The sequence below is a fragment of the Chamaea fasciata genome, unplaced genomic scaffold, assembly GCF_029207755.1.
Source record: "Chamaea fasciata isolate MVZ Bird 193981 ecotype frontalis unplaced genomic scaffold, bChaFas1.0.hap1 SCAF_1, whole genome shotgun sequence".
Lineage (NCBI taxonomy): Eukaryota > Metazoa > Chordata > Aves > Passeriformes > Sylviidae > Chamaea > Chamaea fasciata.
In genome coordinates, this window is record NW_027094086.1 from 35,104,819 (window position 1) to 35,112,189 (window position 7,371).

General features: G+C 45.0%; 1 non-coding gene across 1 annotated transcript; it reads left to right on the plus strand.

The window, feature by feature from the left end:
- The first annotated feature begins 7,248 nt into the window (after positions 1 to 7,248).
- TRNAY-GUA (transfer RNA tyrosine (anticodon GUA)) lies at positions 7,249 to 7,338 on the plus strand. The gene is given in 2 exon segments: positions 7,249 to 7,285; positions 7,303 to 7,338. It is a non-coding gene; the product is annotated as a tRNA-Tyr (tRNA).
- The last annotated feature ends 33 nt before the right edge of the window (positions 7,339 to 7,371 follow it).

The following is a 7,371-nucleotide window of genomic DNA, read 5'->3' on the forward strand; positions in this document are numbered from 1 at the left end:
GGTGTAGGTTTTGTGGTAGTGAGAAAAAAACCAAAAGACAGAGAAAAGGGAAGAGCCTAACTTGAACTCATGGGGAATTAAATAACTATTGTTTCTAACTATTCGTATGCTCAAATCTGCCCAAGCATTGCTCAGTACGTACCAAATCCTACATCTGAACGCTGCACATGCAAGAACACTACTTCTTTCTCCACCATGTCTTTCTTGGAATAAGGCCCTTCCTGGCTTCCTAAGACACATGCTGGAAGCAGCAATTATTTTTGCAGGCAGCAAAGAGGGATGCAGAAAGTAAAGGTCAAGAGTACCTGCTTCTTTTTGCTTTCAAAATAAGAAAAGTCAAGGCACGGTACAATGGAAAAAAACTAAATGCCACTATTTATTTCTTTGTTCCCTCTGGTATTCCTAACTTTACCCTGCCACATTCATCAATATACTTTTTCGTGTTGTTTTCTTCCCTGCATTTGAGGTCAGCTGAGCTAGCCCTTTCCCTCCTTAGTCTGGGAACTTTGAATTCTCAGGTCTCTGTTAAGCCAGCAGTCCAACAATTCCCAGTTATCTATTGTCACTGTGAAAATATATATTTTTTTGATTTAACATTTTTTTTCTTTCCAACCCTAACCCTGAGGTTCTGTATTGTAAACTCTCTTTAACTCACATACTTTCACAAACTCAGAAAATACATTTGCAGCAACTGAAGACCTTTCATGTACACCTGTTCTGCCTGGAGAAGTGGAGCCAGGATGGAGGTATGCAGTCTTCTGCATCTTTAAGCACTCTCTGATCTCTCTTCTCTCCTGCTGGAATTCTGTGGGCATGGGAGCAACAGTGCCTTGGATAAACAGGCAAACTGCTGTTATGCAAGCAACAGGGGCCAGCACCTCTGGGAGTGCTGGTTGTGATACCGGCAGATTTGTCTGTGTGGTTCCTACTTCTGTAATTAGCATTGGGAGTCTTCTTGCTAGTTTGGAAGGCTGGGGATCAAAACACTTTTTATAAAATAGTTTTGATTTTTGGGTAGAAAGTCAAGCCAGTGCTTTTCATCTATCACCCGGATACTACTGAATTTAGGTTGAATTTAGGCTTGCCTGAATCTAGCCCAGGCAGTTGCCAGGACACTGTTGCTGCTGCCTGCCTGTCAGATTGGCTTAGTCTGGCTCTGATAGCTTTAGTCTCTTTCTTTAAGAGTAATTGTTTACCCCTGGAGTTGATAAAAATCTATGAATTGACTTCTCTTGCATTTCTAGTGATGATTTGCTAGGGTGTAATTCTAAAACTGTGGGGTAATGCTGGTGCCTGATGAACAGGTGACTTGGTAATGTTCCCTTTGGTCTCCAGAGTTGTAAATATGTTGGTGAAATCCTTTTTTTAAAAAAATATTTGCATACTTTACCAGAACTAGTAAAATTATTTCTCCATAATTTTCCAAATAAACAAGTGGCATTTGAGAAATCAGAGGGGTTGTTAACTGGGACTAATATGATCTAATCTTGCAGAGGTATCATTACTAATTATTGTGAGAGTTGATAGCAAGATGATAGATAATGTCTGGGTGTAAACTTAGGAATGTTTTTCCCTCTTTCATTGATCCAAGGCTGTTCTACTTTCAGCCCCTAAAAAGTAATACTTGCCTGTGTAGTGCCTCATTTAAATGAATGATCGTGCCATTGAAACCATAGGGGATGTGGTTGCCCAATGAAATTTGTCTCTTCAAAGGAATGCTGTCAATCAGTCTAGCTGCCATCGTACTTTGCACAGCAGATGAGGTGAGGCTTAGAGCTTGGTTTCAAAGTGACAGCATCCATCTGAGCTCTGCAATGACACCATTTCCTTGGACTCTGTGCAAGAGGATCCTAGTGTTGGTCTCTGGCAGGGCTATATCCCTGGAGCTGCTTTATTAGTCTTCTGAGCCTGGGAACTGTGGCTGTGTTTTTCAGTCCAAGGCTTGATTTCAAGGCCACCTCAGAATTCTTTCAATAGTTGTACAGCCTCCTTGATAAGCTGCTTTGGAAACACGCAAGATGTTTTGTGTGCGTGATTGTCAGGGAGGTTAATGCACCAGAAGAATTTCTGAGCCCATCCAGATACGCTAGATTATTTTGGTATTTTTGTGATATGGTAGCCTTTAAGCCTTTTGTTTCCACCCTCCCTACTCTAGCATGGATACTGCCAATACAGTAAAGTAAAATTCATGAAATCACAAAGTACATGCAATTCTTCCGTGTCTGAACATAGGCTGATTGAATTAGGCAACTGTAACAGTACTTCTTCCCCTCTACAAGAGGCTGTATAAATAGGTTGAGTCAAAGTGCCGAGAACTTGCTAACTCTTCTGGGTGAAGGGGCTGATCCTTTAAGGCTTAATATTTTAGGAAAGTGTTAGAGAAGCATTCAGAGGGAATTCCAACAAAATCAGATCAGCCATGAATAGAATATTGTCCTTCAGAACCTTTGATACCAAGCAGATGGAAAAAAAGAAAAGAATAAAACAAGACTAAGTATGACTCTGAAGGCACATAGCAAGTTGAAATTGTTCTGAACTTCAGCTTACTTGAACTGACTGTGACATGACTGGAGTACAGATGACAAGCTGGAATCTTCAGTACCAAGACATAGAACAGATGCAGATAATAAGGTGCGGTCATATGAAAAACTATTTTAATTTAAAGGAGTATCTGGTGGGTATCCTTGTGCTCTTCATTGGGAATTTCTCCAAACATGAGGAGGAAGCTCAACCCCACGAGAATGATGCAAGCAAGCACACCTGGGGTGCTGAATGAGTGGTGCTGTGATATTGAATCGAGACCAAGTCAATCAGCTGGGCTGAAGACTTGTTGGATACACATGGCTTGATTGACATGTTTGGTGTTTCAGCCAGTGCTGAGCTCTGAAGACTGCAGTCATTTGAACAACTGGTGATGAAGCACTGAAGTCACCTACACTGAGCTTTTTCTTTATTTTACAATCATCAAGTGTTTCTTTTACTTTATAGATCTTAGTTCTGTGAGACTGGCAGCAATTGGTTGGGAAACTTTGCTGAGGAAATAAACCCTTGTTTTCCACAATTCAAAAAACTGATTATTGAGTTTACTTTTAGGAATTTTTCTAGACTCTTCTCTCATACTAAGAAGTCAGTAGCCTGCCTTGTTGATTATTTGTGCTGAGAATCATCTTCACAAAGACTCTGGGTTCCTCTGTTGTAAGGTTTCCAAACAATCTACAGAGAGGACATTTAGGACAGACTGATTATTCTTAACTTCAAATCAGTGATGTTGAGCCCTGTGCCTCCGAACAGGGAACATCCATGTACTGCTTTATTATCCAGAGAAATGTTAAATTTGCTGTCTGAATTCACAATGAGATTCTGATGCATAGCAACAAAGAATTACAAACTTCTGCATGTGACTCCAGAGGTTTTCTATCATTTCCTTGTGACAACAGGCAGTGGGATCGTGACTGGTATTTTTTATTCACTAAAGGCTTTATCAGGAAATAGATGGAACTCTCACCAAATTGGAGCAGTAAAAAATAGTATACATATGGACTTAATATATGGCCTTATAGCGTGGTACCTTCATATCACTGCAGCTTGGTGACATTTTTTGAAGCATCAGTGTTGCACAGGAAGGGACCTGTTTCCCAGCAGGAACAATCTGCTGTTAGGTAAGGTCATAATGAATGCCTGAAAGAAGTTTTTTCCCCTGCAGATCAGCAGGAAACTAATCAAGAAGGAATAAATAATAGAACAAATGATAGGATCATCACTCTCTCTTCCAGGGCACTTTGAATCATCTGGGTAAGTGTCCCTGTCTTCGGAAATGTGTTGCCCACTGTTGTTAGTACTTGGGCAACACTATAAAACCCAAGCAAGATCCAAATGCCAATAGGTGATTCAAGTGTTGTTTGGTTTCGATTTGTCAGGAGACCTAACTAAATAGTTCTAAGGTAATTGGAAAGTGGCAAAAAATGCCACTGGAAGTATGTCCACTGTGACTCAAGGTCTATGAGCTAGGATTTGCCTCCTCCTGACACCTTGAACTTGCAGCAATGTCTTTGCACCTGGTCATGTTCTTTGGGTCTAGGCTGGAACTGGGCTCTCCTTTGTCACAAGGGAGTGTTGGGAAGGGCAAATGAAGGCAGAAAGCAGTTCTTGCACAATGGGACTCAGATATTGCTGGCTGGTGAGTGTCCTATCAGAAGCCTATCAAACTGAGCCTGGTGGCTTGTGGGCCATGACATCTGGGATGGGATGGGATGGGATGGGATGGGATGGGATGGGATGGGATGGGATGGGATGGGATGGGAGGGGACAGTCCATATTCTGCTGCAGACACAGTGTCTGTTTGTGCCTTCTTTCTTACAAGGTCTCTGAAGAGCCTAGTACACCTCTGGCTTGGTTTTGTGAAGTAACTAGAAGCTTCTAGAACAGAGATGGGGGGGGGGGAGGAGATTAATCTCCATACTTTTTTTATCATGCAGGAGCAAAAGAAACTCCAAACATTAGATAAACCTTGTCACACAGGACAGTAACGGGATATAAAAAGAAAAGAAAACAAAAAGTTAGGTGTGTATGTGCTTACTGATGTACTCCAAGGAGAATATTTACTGGAGATCATAACAAACTACATCTTTAGGTTATTATTCTTTTTAACAACAGGACCATCAGTACTTATTATTTTAGCAATTTGCTTCAGCTAATGCTTTTAGGATCTATTTCCTACAAATTAGGAACACACGTGTTACTATGGGAATATACTAGAAGGTACGTATTTAGACAATCATATTTTTTATTTCAGGCTCTTTTCACTTTGAATTAAATATAAATGAGTGCTAAAAGGTGCCATTTCGTACTGCATGAGGCTGATGACACAAATCCTGTCTCAGGGTGGTTTTTATTACTTTTTCATGACAGCTTTTGTAGTTCAAAGACTCCTGTCAGAGCTTTGATGTGGGGAAACCTGCTGCGTTGTCATCTCTGGATACTAAAAGTGCATCACAGGGAATATAGGTTGTTGCTGAATGCCTATTAGCAAAGACTACAAATAAAACCCTCAAGGAATTCATTTTCTTCGTGCAAGATGCAACGATACGAGTTCGCCCTCGTAACAGTGGGTTTGTGGTGAGGGTGAAGTTAGGTTTTTGGTGGGTTTTTGGTGGGTTTTTGGTGGGCTTTTGGTGGGCTTTTGGTGGGGTTTTGGTGGGGTTTTGGTGGGGTTTTGGTGGGGTTTTGGTGGGTTTTGGTGGGTTTTTTTGTGGGTTTTTGCCCTCCCCTGCCGTGGGAGCTGGGCCTCCTCCTGCAGTTCCCGCGTCCCCGCGTAGGGGGCGCTGCGAGCCCGGAGTTCGCGCCCGCAGGCGCTGGGAACATCCACGGTGCCGTGGGGATGCACCGCGAACATTGACAATGCTGTGGGGGTGCACCGGGAACAGCTCCAGTGCCGTGAGGATGTACAGACTCCACACACAGCTTCGTTTATTCAGATAACTTCTGTATATTTCATCCTGGTGGACACCAGACTGCCCATGAGCCAGCAGTGTGCCCTGGTGCCCAAGAAGGCCAGTGGTACCCAGGGCTGCATTAGGAAGAGCATTGCCAGCGCGTCGAGGGAGATGATCCCGCCCCTCTGCTGGTGAGGCCACATCTGGAATGCTATGTGCAGTTCTGGGCTCTTCAGGACGAGAGAGACAGGGAGCTTCTGCAGTAGGTCCAGTGGAGGGCTGCAAAGGTGATTAAGGGAGTGGAGTACCTCTCTTTAAATACAATTTAGAGCATAACTGAAGCATCTCATGTAGTGACAGGACAAAGGGGAATGGATTCAAACTAAAAGACTGTAGGTTTAGATTAGATATTAGGAAAAAATGATCACCCTTTACTAAGGGTGGTAAGGTACAGGAAGAGGTTGCCTGGAGCAGTAGTGGATGCTCCACCCCTGAAAGTGCTCCAGGCCAGGTTGGATGGGGCTTTGAGCAACCTGGTCCAGTGGAAGGTGTCCCTGCCCACGGCATGGGGGCTGGAACTAGATGATCTTTAAAGTCCCTTCCAACCCAAATCGTTCTATAGTTCCAGCTAAAGACTCATGTAGGGAAATACCTAGAACACACTGGAATGTAGCTTTTACTTCATGATGGTGATAGCTTTAGGAGGTCATTGCCTCTGTGGTGGTGGTGGTGGGCAAATTTCTTTAAGTAAACCATTGAAAAAATGTATCTGGAAAGAAGACGATGGATAAGAAACCATCTGCTATTTTAGTGATTTGTTTTGACCCCTAAAGTAAAAATCACATTGCAATTAATAAAAAGTGATGGTTTGGCTCTGTGACGGATGTGAGCACTCCAGTGTCAAGTGAACACCATGACTGAGCACCTTTAAATGCTGTCCCTATCCTTCTGGGTTTTTTGGACTTTGCAGCTGCCAACAACTGTCTTTAAAGCAGGTGCTCCCACCTTGTTCTCCTAGGAGCTCTGTGGAGTCCACGTGTCCATCAGCATAGCCACATGAGGACGTGATGCCATGTTTCTACCCAGAAAGGAAGTTGTAGCCAGGTGGGGTTCAGCTTCTCCCAGGCAACTAGTGACAGGATGAGAACACATAGTATTAAGCTGTGCCAGGGGAAGCTTAGGTTAGACTTTAGGAATTTCTTAATGGAAAGGGTGACTAAACACTGGAATGGGCTGCCCAGGGAGGTGGTGTAGTCACCACCCGTGGAGGTATTCAAGGAAGGACTGGATTTGGCACTCAGTGCCATCATGCAATTGACGGTGGTGTCGTACGTTGAACTCGATGATCTGAGAGGTCTTTTCCAACCTGATTCTGTTTGGGGGTGGCCTCTTCCCAACAGACCCATGCCGTGGCAGGAGCAGGAGCCCCGTAAGAGCGCTGGCTGGCTGATGGATGAGACCCGCGCCTCCCGCTCCTCAAGCACGCGAGCAATGATAAGGCATGGATATTTTGGCACGGGAGGGAAGCGGGAAGCGCTGCCCTTGTACGCCGGGATAGCTCGCCCCCGGCGCGGGAGCGTGAGAAGCCGAGAGCGCCGCGCCCCCTGCGCTGACCGACCCGCCGGCAGCAGGGCCCGGGGTCCAGGAGCCGCCGCTGGGCGTTTGGGCCGCTCGCAGTTCCGTATCTCCGTCCCGAGGGTGTTTCTACGCTCCAGCTGCTCTCGGGGAGGGAATTCCAGACCCAGCTCCGACGGACATCACCGGTGGCACCCTGAAGAAAGCCTTGATGCCACAGAGTGGGCAAATCACCCAGCTCCCTTCGATAGCTCAGCTGGTAGAGCGGAGGACTGTAGAGGCGAAGCCCGCGGGAATCCTTAGGTCGCTGGTTCGATTCCGGCTCGAAGGAGAGGTTCGGTTTTGCCGCGCGGGGCCGGCGCCC